The sequence below is a fragment of the Mytilus californianus genome, unplaced genomic scaffold (genome assembly GCF_021869535.1).
Source record: "Mytilus californianus isolate M0D057914Y unplaced genomic scaffold, xbMytCali1.0.p SCAF_2, whole genome shotgun sequence".
NCBI classification, from domain to species: domain Eukaryota; kingdom Metazoa; phylum Mollusca; class Bivalvia; order Mytilida; family Mytilidae; genus Mytilus; species Mytilus californianus.
In genome coordinates this window covers 93516582-93529898 of record NW_026262668.1, presented here as the reverse complement: position 1 = coordinate 93529898, position 13317 = coordinate 93516582, and the positions used below count along the sequence as shown (strand labels likewise).

At 33.1% G+C, this 13317-nt stretch overlaps 1 long non-coding RNA gene across 2 annotated transcripts; it reads right to left on the bottom strand.

Moving 5' to 3' along the window:
- Positions 1–997: 997 nt before the first annotated feature.
- LOC127730429 (uncharacterized) lies at positions 998–9249 on the bottom strand. 2 transcript variants are annotated; one of them, XR_007995103.1, is made up of 3 exons: positions 8907–9249; positions 6054–6247; positions 998–1395 (listed from the first exon to the last, which is right to left on the bottom strand). It is a non-coding gene; the product is annotated as an uncharacterized LOC127730429 (long non-coding RNA). The 2 variants fall into 2 exon arrangements; XR_007995102.1 differs by lacking the exon at positions 8907–9249 and adding an exon at positions 7384–7808.
- Between the last annotated feature and the right edge of the window lie 4068 nt (positions 9250–13317).

Below are 13317 nucleotides of genomic sequence, written 5' to 3'. Positions count from 1 at the left end.
TTACTATTTTAAGCAACAGCATACATCTTAAGCTTAAAATTTCTAAAACAGATCCTTTTAGACAAGGTGTGACTATTAAACTTTTTGAAACTGGTACAATGATTTGCCCATATAGGATATGTTGTTTGTATATGAATAATCGCTTTCAAAGGAACCCGTCTCCTGAAACTCCATTGTTTGTTGATTTAACTGGGGCTGCTGTCACTAGAGCTAAATTTCTCTCTTTATTCAAACATGCTTTAGATAGTTAAGGTATTGACTCTACCTATTACAGTGGCCATTCTTTTCGCATGGGGCAGCGACAACTGCAGGTTCAGTTCAGGTTGAAGACCACTTGATAAAAGTTATGGGCAGATGGTCTTCAGACCTGAAAAGAGCTCAAAATTCTTTAGCAAAGAATTGATTAATTTGACAAAATTGTTAATAAACACTGGACACTTTTAATTTGCAAAACACTCATTTGCAAATCCGCCGCCGCCTCTCCTTCGACCTACAGTGTCGTGTAAATAACCAAAATGTGCGGAATTACATGGGATTCAATAATTTCATTGCTTTTCTGCTGTTATTATTATATATATTTTGTAATTTGATTTAGAAAAACATGGGATTTTCAATATCCCATGGGATAAGGCAAATCCCATGGGATTGACCATTATCCCATGGGATTTTGGTTAAATCCCATGGGATTTTTTTGGGTCCCATGGGATAATTGTAGTCCCATGGGATATTGGTTGTCCCATGGGACAAACAAAATCCCATGGGACTATAATTATCCCATGGGATTTTTAATATCCCATGGGACAAAATAAAATCCTATGATTCAAATTATAAATATACAGTAAATAAATGTGTATGTTACAATGAATTCTGTTTGGTAGTAAATTGTTTTAAGATGAATCTTTTTAGTTGAATATCTTTTTTTTCCTTGGAAATGTTAATGCAATTATATTGTTCTATAACTGTTCAAAACTAAACTTTTAAACAACAAAGCAGATAATGTAAGTATCAATATATGTTTATTTATGAATTCTAGAACACTTTTTTGAAACACAATTTTTTCCCATTTGAAATCAATGAAAACTCTATTAATAGGCTTAACATACTAGTAGCTTTTTACATAAATCTATTTTTTTTTCAGGATATCCCTCCACCCAAAAAATTAATAGTTTCTTATCATCCAGCATTGTGTGATCGTAATGTATAGTCCACTTTTTTTGCCATTCAGCACAGAACATTGTCATTATTGTGGTTTTAATATCTTTAGATATTTAATAGAACTGCAATTCATTGGCTGAGTGATGAAAATAATAGCTGATCTGACTTTTGTCTTTGAATTTATTTTGGTCTTGTTTCTGTGTTTTCTCCTTCTATTCTCAGTGATGAATTCCAATCCTTCTGAAAAAGAACCAATAAAATCCGAAGTTATGGATAATAAAAAATTGTATACATACATGTAGCAAGAACATATGATTTTCAATAAAAATAGCTATGCGGTATGGATTTTACTGATTGTTGAAGGTTGTCCAGTGTCATCAGTTGCTAACCTCCTACATCCTTTGGTCTCTGATGGAGAGTTGTCAAATTAGAAATATACCACATCTTCCTATTCTAATATTATATAACAATCACAATTTATGTATTCTTCTTTATAACATTTTGGTATTTTCCCCAGTTATATATATATATATAGATCAATGTTAAAACTTTAGGCAATTACAATAAAATTCCATTTTTCACAAGAATTTGCAATATATTATACAGAAAGCCAACAATAGAAACAGCACTTCTTTAAGCTTCTGAAGTTCTGAAAGAGTTCCACTTGTGTTTTATTTCAATTAGAAAATACATTGAACTCTTTGGACATGTTTGAAATTATAACATTGATACAAAAAATTATATTGGTTTTTTTTTCTTATTTTTGTGTTGTTTGGTTGCTGTCTCATTTTTATATATGGTTATACATATATCCTAAATCTTCTTTTTTATATACTTAATCATTAATACACAATGTAGTAAAAATGGGATATTTTTTATTTTGATAATCTCAAAACATTATTATTCTATCAAATAACTTATTTCCAAGTTCACAAAACACCAATGTGTCAGATATTAATTTTAAGACATGTATAAACATGATCAACAAGCAGTTGACAGGATGTCATGCAAAAATCTCACTAATATTAAACTTTCACAAAAACTCCATACTCAGCGAGTACTATTAAAGTTCTTAGTACAGGACAAATTCCTAGTACAGGACACAATGCCTGGCAAACACTAGCATGTGTCAATGTCTAGTCAATCATGTAATCAGGCTCAAAATCTTAGTTTGGCACTGAATTTAAAAATTCACCACATAATGAACATGTGCATGAAATTCAACTTCATGGTAAGCTATGTACCTTAACCTAAAACTTTAACCTAAGAATGTACTATAATTTCACATTATGACATTTCTATGTTCAGTGATCCATAAAATCAGGGTAAAAACAGTAAATGTGGTGTTTAATGTATACACAAGAGTGCACACACTGAAATGTTGCGCCTTCTTTACTAATCATTGATATCATGTTGATAGTCCTAAATATAAAGCTTTACTACAACTATCACATAAACTCAACATGATCCAAGAAAATGAATTCAAGGTCATATAAACCTGACAAGAAATATATGTACACCTTACAATCATTCAAATTACTAAATACAGTTGACCTACCGTTATTGCTTATAGTTTCTAAGAAGCAGACTTAACCAAGAAAACTAAACATTGACCAATGAACCATGGAAATGAGGTGAAGATAAGATGAACCATGCCAGGCAGACATGTACAGCTAACAATCCTTCCATACAACAAATATAGTTGACCTATTGCTTATAGATTAAGAAAAACAGACCAAAACACAAAAACTTAACACTGAGCAATGAACCGTGAAAATAAGGTCAAGGTCAAATTAAACCTGCGGGACTGACATGTACATCATAAAATGTTTCCATACACCAAATATAGTTGACCTATTGCATTTAGTGTTAGAAAAAAAGACCAAAACTCAAAAATTTAACTTTGACTACTGAACCATGAAAATGAGGTCATGGTCATCATCATACTTTTATTTCCTCCTATAGGAGATTGACAACATGCATATACAAATCATGTACAATTATAAAGTTTTGAAATTGTATAATAGAATGTCACTTAATATTTTGGATGGAAAAGTATTTACAGTCTACAGTATTTTAGAAAGGAAAATCCTTCGTTAAGGACTTCCAAACAATGCTCTGGTGCTAAAAAGTCCAAGAGAGCTTCCTGATTGCCAAGCAGAAAGCAAGACACGTTCTCGTCTGATTTCGAAAGCAGTGTGTATACGAAATTGTCACTAGTCATTTCTGATAATCTTTTATATAGCAAGTGTCTTTGTGAGAGAAGTTCTGTGCACATACTAATTTGATGGTTAAGTGTATCTTGAACAAAGTGTCCACACAAGTTGCAGTTTCCGCTAATCATAAAATGTTTCCATACACCAAATATAGTTGACCTATTGCATTTAGTGTTAGAAAAAAAGACCAAAACTCAAAAATTTAACTTTGACTACTGAACCATGAAAATGAGGTCATGGTCAGATGACACCTGCCAGCTAGACATGTACACCTTACAATCATTCCATACACCAAATATAGTAGACCTATTGCATACAGTATAAGAAAAACAGACCAAAACACAAAAACTTAACTATAACTACTGAACCATGAAAATGAGGTCAAGGTCAGATGACACCTGCCAGTTGGTCATGTACACCTTACAGTCCTTCCATACACCGAATATACTAGACCTATTGCTTATAGTATCTGAGATATGGACTTGACCACCAAAACTTAACCTTAAATATAAAAAAGAAGATGTGGTATGATTGCCAATGAGACAACAACTCTACACAAGAGACCAAATGACACAGAAATTAACAACTATAGGTCACAGTACGGCCTTCAACAATGAGCAAAGCCCATACCGCACAGTCAGCTATAAAAGGCCCCGAAATGACAATGTAAAACAATTCAAACGAAAAACTAACGGCCTAATTTATGTACAAAAAATGAACGAAAAACAAATATGTAACACATAAACAAACGACAACCACTGAATTACAGGCTCCTGACTTGGGACAGGCACATACATACAGAATGTGGCGGGGTTAAACATGTTAGCGGGATCCAAACCCTCCCCCTAACCTGGGACAGTGGTGTAACAGTACAACATAAGAACGAACAATAATAAAATGCTCCGCTGGGGCGCAGCTTGATACGACCGCAGAGGTCGAACCCTGAACAGTTGGGGCAAGTATGGACACAACATTCAAGCTTGATACAGCTCTGAATTTGGATTGTGATTAAATATTTGACACAGCATAGGTTTCTGACACAGAATGAATGTGTTCTAAGAACTTAAAAAAATTTAATTTACCTATTCAAACCATATCATAATTATTTGCTTTTATATATAAATCAGAAATAACCAATTTAAAATGGAAAATTTTAAAGAAAAAAAAAAGGAAAAAAAATCCCCCCCCCCAATTTTTTGAACCCCCTTACGATTCATCACCCCAAAACTCAATAACAGCCTTCCCTTTGTGGTATGGTACCTTGCAGTACAATTTCAGAGAGATTTATACACTTGAACACAAGTTATTGTCTGGAAACTAGAAAAATGCTTGTTTTTTTGGCCTCTTTTTGGCACCAAATTCCTAAACGTTTAGGGCAATTACCCCCAAACTCAAACCCAGCTTTCCCTTTGTGATATGGAACCTTGTAGTACAATTTCATAAAGATCCATACACTTACACACAAGTTATTGTCCTGAAACTAGAAAAATGGTTGTTTTTTGCCCCTTTTTGGCCCCTAATTCCTAAAATTTTGAGGCGGCAATTACACCCAAAATCAATCCCAGCCTTCCCTTAGTGGTATGGTACCTTGCAGTACAATTTCAGAGAGATCCATACACTTGAACACAAGTTATTGTCTGGAAACTAGAAAAATGCTTATTTTTGACCCCTTTTTCCTAAACGTTTTGGGCAATTACCCCCAAACTCAATTCCAGCTTTTTCTTTGTGATATGGAACCTTGTAGTACAAATTCATAAAGATCCATACACTTACACACAAGTTATTGTCATGAAACTAGAAAAATGCTTGTTTTTTGCCCCTTTTTTGGCCCCTAATTCCTAATATTTTGAGGCAATTACCCCCCAAAATCAATCCCAGCATTCCCTTAGTGATATGGAACCTTGTGGTACAATGTCAGAGATCCATACACTAACACACAAGTTATGTCTGGAAGTTACAAAAATGCTTATTTTTGGCCCCTTTTTGGCCCCTAATTCCTTAACTGTTGGTACCATAACCCCCAAAATCAATCCCAACCTTTCTTTTGTGGTATTGAACCTTATGGTAAAGTTTCATAGAGATCCATTCACTTCAACTAAAGTTAGAAATCATGCATCTAAGACTAAGTTCTTGTTCACTGATCCATGAAATGAGGTCTAGGTCAAGTGAAAACTCTCTGACGAGCATGAGGACCTTGCAAGGTACGCACATACCAAATATAGTTATCCTCTTACTCATAATATGAGAGAAATTAACATTACAAAAAATCTGAACTTTTTTTTCAAGTAGTCACTGAACCATGAAAATGAGGTCAAGGACAATGGACATGTTTCAGACAGAATTCGTATCATGAGGCATCTATATACAAAGTATGAAGCATCCAGGTCTTCCACCTTCTAAAATATAAAGCTTTTAGGAAGTTAGCTAACGCCCACTGCTAATGCCACCGCCGTAGCCGCCACCGGATCACTATCCCTATGTTGAGCTTTCTGCGACAAAAGTTGCGGGCTCGACAAAAATACATGAACATTTTAAAGTACTAAATTTTGAGTATATACATGTAAAACCACAAGTTACTAACTGAAGTTCATGGTGAACTGTAACCAAAAACTTAAAGTGAATAAAATTCAGAGAAAGACAGATGGATGCACAAACACTATCATAACAGAGCATAAAACTTACCAAACAAGATGTTTTACATTTATCCTTCAGAAGCAGGAAAACTGAAGTGTTTCTTTTCTTTCTCTGCCCTCCAGGATATAAACTTCATATTCATTCATGCAAAATATGAAAATCTGCAAAAGTAGGACCTTGTACCGCAGCTTATCCACATTTTGACTTTTGAACTGCATTGTTCTTTTCATCTTGCTGGCAACCTAAACATAAAAAAAAATGATAAACACATAATTCTGGATTAACTTTCTGTATTTATTTTTGTTGGTACAAACAATTTTTTCCAACTTTAAACTAAATCTGCCTCTGCTTTAAAAATCAACTGCATGAAAACCATGTATTTATCTTAATTGAAAACAATTTCTTGAGTTTTTCTCATTTGTATCACCCTGTTATTATATATAAATTTTATTTTTGTCCCTTTTTAAAAATAGGAATGGTTCAAATTCCTCAATAATCATGATAATTCTAGTCAGTCAATTAAAAATGTATGAATAAATTATTTAACCTGTATACTATTAATATCAATATATTTCATTTTTGATAAAAACTAGGCTCTGTGTTGAAGACCATACCTTGACCTATAATGGTTTACTTTTATAAATTGTGTGACTTGGATGGAGAGTTGTCTCATTGGCACTCATACCACATCTTCCTATATCTACAAACAGATTCTATGGGCGAGCAGACGTTATACCCTGGAGGTGGTTTTAAAAAAAGCATACGACTTAGATGTACCATAAGCATGGAAAAACAATTCAGCAGTCAGTTTCACAAAAAAACTTACAAATAATATTGATAGTAATTAAGTCATGTACAATACAGTATACTTACGATAAATTGTAAGTTTTTTTTTTTGTAAAACCGACTCAAGTATACTTATAACATGTATAATCAATCTTAGTCGTAAGTATTAAGTATTATTCATCTTTTGGATAATTTGTTGGTTTATTTTATGAATATACAGTGGCAGATCCAGAACTTTTCATAAAGGAGGGCCGTCTCCAGTCATGCTTCAGTGATCCCTATATAATCAACCAAATTTTTCCAAAGAACCCCCCCCCCCCCCCCAAATCAGCCTATGATATATGTTTTAATATCTCTCTGATATGCCATTTCAAATCAAATGTGTATAAATAAAACTTTACACTAGAAAAGTAATGGATAGTTACTCATTTGGGAAACTTACAAGTTCACAGCATGCCGGTGCCTGTGACTGTGTTCAAAGTGGTGGGTTTTCACCCTCGTTGTATTGCGGAATAACGATTTAGGCAAATTGAGAAAAACATCATGTCTGTGGTTGATAATAGTGTGTGTGCATTAATTTAATTTTCTATACCTTCTTATTTAATATTTTTCCAATTTTGAGTACTGACGGCAAGTGTTGTAACCAATGTCTTGAGACCAATGTGCTATTTACAAGTGCGATCGAGAAATGCAGGGGAAAGAAACTTATCAATTATGTTTATTCTTAAGACAAAACTGAGCCGCCGTAAAAATGAACCGTGTCGAGGAGGTTACTGACACGTAATAGGGCAGAGACATATTTACACATATGTGTATATATGTCTCTGTAATAGGGTCATCCCTCGAGAACATTAACTAGTACATTGATAGTTTACTATGCAGTCAGTATCCCGAAAAAAAAACCGTATGGATGCAAAACGCTTAGTGGTTTCGGCTGACTACTAATACGTGCACTTTGTCTAAAAAATATCCCGGCAGCGTCAAAGTTGAAGTCAGGATCTTGGGGGGGGGGGGGGGGGTCTTCTTTTTCTGTGTTCTTTATTTTTTTTGTTGCTATATTTCTACAAACTTACACTTTTTGCTCATTACTCTCTTTCCTCATATTTTAGCATTTCATTATTCTTTAATCTTTATTGTTTGCCCGTTATTCTCTATTCTGTTAACCCCCATCCATACTTAAGCTTTCGGTAGTTTATTTTATTCTATTTCTGTCTAAATACATTATTTATCACAAAACAAAAACTTACTAAATATTTTTTTATGAAGTCCTCACCAGTTGCGGATCCAAAAAATGTCATAAGGAGGCACTAACTGTCATGCATAAAGAGGGGGCCCGCTTCATTCATTCTCTAAATAATCAACCAATTTTTTTTCCAAAAAAGGGGCGGCCCCCCATGCCCTCACCTTAATCCACCTCTAAACCCTTCCCACTTCGTATCCTTGAATTCAGATTCAAGATCTCTCTGACAAAAGTAAGTAAGTAAGTCACATTTGCTTATATCAGGTTTTTGACTTGAACTGGCGGATAATTGTTTCATTACCAATCGTACCACATCTCCTTATTTATATATATACGAAAGCTTTATTCATATTTTTTGGTGTATTGATGAATGTGTAAAGATGCAGCAATTGTAATACATTTTAAAATACAGCACAAGAGATGCAGATTATGTAAAACCAATCTCACTATACAAATCCTTGATAAAACTTATAAGTCGAAGACATACTGACAAACGCCATGGCAAAAACTTAAAAACGACCAAATGACGTACAACAGTATATAAAACTTGACTATAGCATTTAAAACACATAAGAAGCACCCAGACAGTCAAACAGAAATTAAAAGAATAAATAATTTGTAAAGATTTTCAACTAGGCCTACAGCTATATTTTCTTATCGGCTAAACATAGGTTCTAGTATTATGTGATAAGTAATTTTTTCATGCAGACCCAGTTTTATTGATACCTTGAACTTAAAGTGGTTTTATGCATATCAGCCCAGATTATGTGTGTAATTTTATTGAACAATTCAACAATACACGTTCTAAACAGGTTAAATTCAATTAAAAAATTTACAAATTCAGATCTACTGGCATTCAACACCCAATTACTTACTTGCTGTATATTGCTAACTTTGATTGTATATTGTCAATCCCTCCACATCGTGAATACGCCATGCGAGGTGTTGGATAAGTTTGATATAGGGTGGCGGCTTCGAAGCGTAGAAAAAAATCCAGGTAAATGAAAGTGTAAAATTGTGTTGTTGAAAATTTTAAGTACTAAATTCCTAAATTTGTACTTAACTCCGTTCTACGGGTAACATGGTTGTTTGATATGAAAATAGGATAAAAAGCATCCGGAAAAATTAATTATCACGTTATAAGTATTCGTAAATGGATATGAAAAAACTTAACAAGGAATAAGTATTGGTAAACGGACAGAAAGTCGCAGGACAAAGGTTTAGATTAATTATTTTACAATTGTTTAAATATATGAGAGAAAGTTCTTGACGAATTGACTTTATTTATAGATAAATGTATTTAGTTGAGGAAATGATTAATTCGCCTTCAAATAGTTTTTTTTTATCAATAACTTATAAAAAGGAGACATTTTTGACAGCATGACTTCAGTTAATTACCAAACCACTTTTGCAGATTGTTTTCTTAACAATCATTGTTCATATTAATATATTCAAAAATAAATTTTGTTTACAAGTCCGTTCCCTTTTAAAAATGTTTCAGAAAAATACTGAAACGTTTTTAAAATTAAGTTTATTCAAAGAAAAAAATATCCCAAAACTGAATCGTGACTTTTTACTTGTTACTTTTTGTTGTACGTTCTAAGTGTCAATCCTAGCAAACAAAAATTTGGAAATAAAATCGATTACAATGTAATTCTATGGAAGGAAAAAGGGGGGTTAATGAACAAATTATTACTATACACTCACATACTTCTAAAAAGATTTGCATATGTAAGCTGTCTATAGATAATGTTAAATTATTTCAGGAGTTTCAATTAATTTAGGAGAAAAAAAAGATTATAAACAGTTTAGTTTTCAACGCCTACTACTACAAAAAAATAGTGATTCTTTTTGTAGATTTGGTACTTCAGTTTCGACTCAAAATTTCCTATTGTAATTGTTAGATGCCAAATATTTAGGAGAAGATTGTATTTGTACTTTATGTAATTGTGGTGATATTGGCGACGCGATTCATTATATTATAGCAAGGATTTGTAAAAATCCTTGATTATAGAATGTTCGGCAATAGACGAAAGTAGACAAACCCTATTTAAACGGGGTTTTGATCTCCAAGGACGCCACATTTTACATCGAATAAGATCTATATTTGTTAACGTTTTCAAATGAAATAACTTGAATTGAAAATTTCCCGACTATGTGAAGATTTCTTATATTTCTAAATGGCTTCAATTATTACATACAAAACGAAAAATTTATTTAACTTTTTTTGTAAAAACAATATTCATGTATTTTTATATTTTTTCCAAGGAAACGGTTTTTTTTTTGTTTGTTTGCAAAGTTTACTTGTATGTGTTTATAACCATCACCAATCAGTCCTAATTATTAAAGATCAAACGTTGTAATCAAAATGATGATTGGTATTGAATATGATCATCGCGCGGTCATGCATGACGTATCCCAAATAACTTCTTTAATGTTGGTTTGATTTTATCAAAACCAAAATTATAAGATCAAATATTAAATTATCTATCGAATGTATACCCTCAACGCTCACTAAAACATATATACATGTCCTGAGTGACTTTTTATGTCCTGTTTGCACTCAGGAGGTCCTGAGCGGTTTTTAGACGTACCGTTAATTTACAGGCATATATTTGAAGCTGTTCTTAATTATGTACATTATCTATAGGTATACATGTATCAGACAAAAAGACTTTCCAATGAACTTAGTTCTAGTTATCTTAGTTCCTAGTCACAGGCACTTGTCTCAGAAAAAAATGTCCTACTATACTTTTAATGTTATATTAAGCAGGGACTTTCTATACTAAGTTAGTATAGAAAGTCCCTGTATTAAGGTATATAGGAAACAAAATTCTGAGACAAGTGCCTGTGGTCCTAGTGTGAAATAAATCCACTGGGAATTGGCCTTTTTAAACACATCTATATATACGTTTTCTCAAGGGTTTGTACATGTAAAGTGAAATTATGTTTACTCAATGCGTAGTTACATAAGTTTATTTGCTACTTTTTTCTTCTTTATTTTATATAAATGATTTTTTTTTTTTTTAATTTTAACATTTTTTTCTTCGAAAGAATTGTAGTGTTGCAATAGGGAATGGACACAGATACTTAACTACATTTAACGAAAAAAAATTTGTGTAATGTCATCAATCTGTATTACACATAGACAGGATGTTCTCTAGAAAACTATGATATTTCTAATACGTTATACACACCCCAGGGGACACGCACTGTCGTAATGGAAAATTACTGCATGCTTTAATTACCTGTAATCAGCCATGCAACAAATCAGTTGACTGACCATGTCATTACAGTTTAAAAAGTTTTTCCTCAGATCAAAACGGAATATTCATTTTAACTTTAAAATTCTTATCTAACTGCATGACGGTGGCCACAGACATATATATATATATCCATTTACTAATTCTATTATTTCTTGAGAAAAAAAATCAGGAGGGAAGTCAGAGGGAAGTGAAACAAATATTTTAAGCTTTTATTAAAAATTGTTGGGAAAACAATAAAATACGACGCTGAGTTTTGAAAAAAAAGTTTATGATTGGTCTTAATTTTTTTTTTTAATAAAGATAGAAACAATTTTTTGTCCCGAGAAAAAAAAACAATGCCCCCTTTTTAGCCAAACCGACATACGCCGATGAATGAAGAATTCCAAGTAGGGTCACAAGGTCACATTATAAAACTTTTTTAGTCGCCAAGTCTCAAAAAGCAATTTTGACTGGCATTGTTTTTAGTAGAATTATGTTTTTGCAGGTCAGGTTGCAAAGTGGCAGGTCGCGATCGGATTTGACAATGTCAAGTTGACAACGGTCCTAAAAAATATCCGAAAAAACGTTGAATCAAACGATATGAACCTACGCAGTTTTATATTATAAGACTGACACACACCAGTGTGCTAACTGTGCGGTAAACGGACAGAAAGTCACAGGACAGAAAGTCACAAATTTGATAGGACAAAAAGTCACAGGACAAAAAGTCACAAATAATTTGTTGACAATTGTTTGAATGTATAAGAGAAATATCTTAAAAAAAATATTTTTATTACATATATTCAGTTTACAGTTTAGTAAATTGTTCATTAGCCTTGATAAATGAAAATTTATTAAATTTTAATCATGCAAAGGATATATTTATCGGCACCATGAAGCCATTTAAGTACCAAGCCACTTTGACATTTTGTTTTCTTTACAATTATTTCATCATTATTGATATTTATTGAATAAATTTTAATTACAAAGTTACTTTATACATAATAGTTCAAGAAAAATACAAAAATGTTTTTACAAAAATATTTGTTTTCTTACTCAAAGAAAAATATTCTCAAAACTGAATTGTGACTTTTTGTCCTGTGACTTTTTGTCCGTGACTTTTTGTCTGTGACTTTTTGTCCTGTGACTTTCTGTCCTACATTCAACTGTGCTGGGTGAGGTGCTGTAACTTGATATACATGTATCATTAAGTTACAGTACTGTTAGGATTTGCCTGCCTTTTTACAGGGTCTTTCTATACTAACTGTTAGTATAGACTGCCCCTGGCTTGAAAGTATGGTTCTCTGCTCATCAACGGGTGCGTGATTAGCAATTTAAATATATTGTAGCAGTAAAATACCTCCGTGGGGGGGGGGGGGGGGGGGGGGGGGAGGGGCACTTAATACTTAATTGATAGGGGTGTCGCTGGGGTTCTGTTACCCCACCCTATTCATATAATTTAGATCTTAAAAATGTATTATACCTTTTCATATACTGCGAGGGTAAAATTGTAACCTTTTCCCATATTGGTTGGTTTTCGTGGGGTGTGTTGGTGAAGTGGAATATTTAAGGCTAAGATTCTGTATGTAATGTTTACTTACGGCGAGACTTTCGGCTGTGAAAAAATGACAGGGCTTTTCATATACAAGTAATTGGAACTTTATCGACCTTATCATATATTTCTGATAGTTTTCCCCACCTATTCCCATATTTTCAAGCTGGAAAAAGTGACCTATTCCAGCGGCACGTCATATCACCTTGTATATAGGAAGTGCCCCCATCCCCCCCCCCCCCGAGTACAATACACAAATGTATAATACCTTAATTCAGGAGCACAGTCTGTCTTTACCGTAATTAACTTCGAGATTAATATGTAAGTTTACTTTGCTAATCGATGTTCCTGTAATTCAGATTTAAATTTATTTGTGAGACCCGCGTCACTATTTATATTCACTCAAAGAAAGGGGTTCTCCGTTACTGGGAAAATCCAAAGACGTATTGTGTTAGTTATACGTCCTTGGAAAAATCTTATCTGATTCAG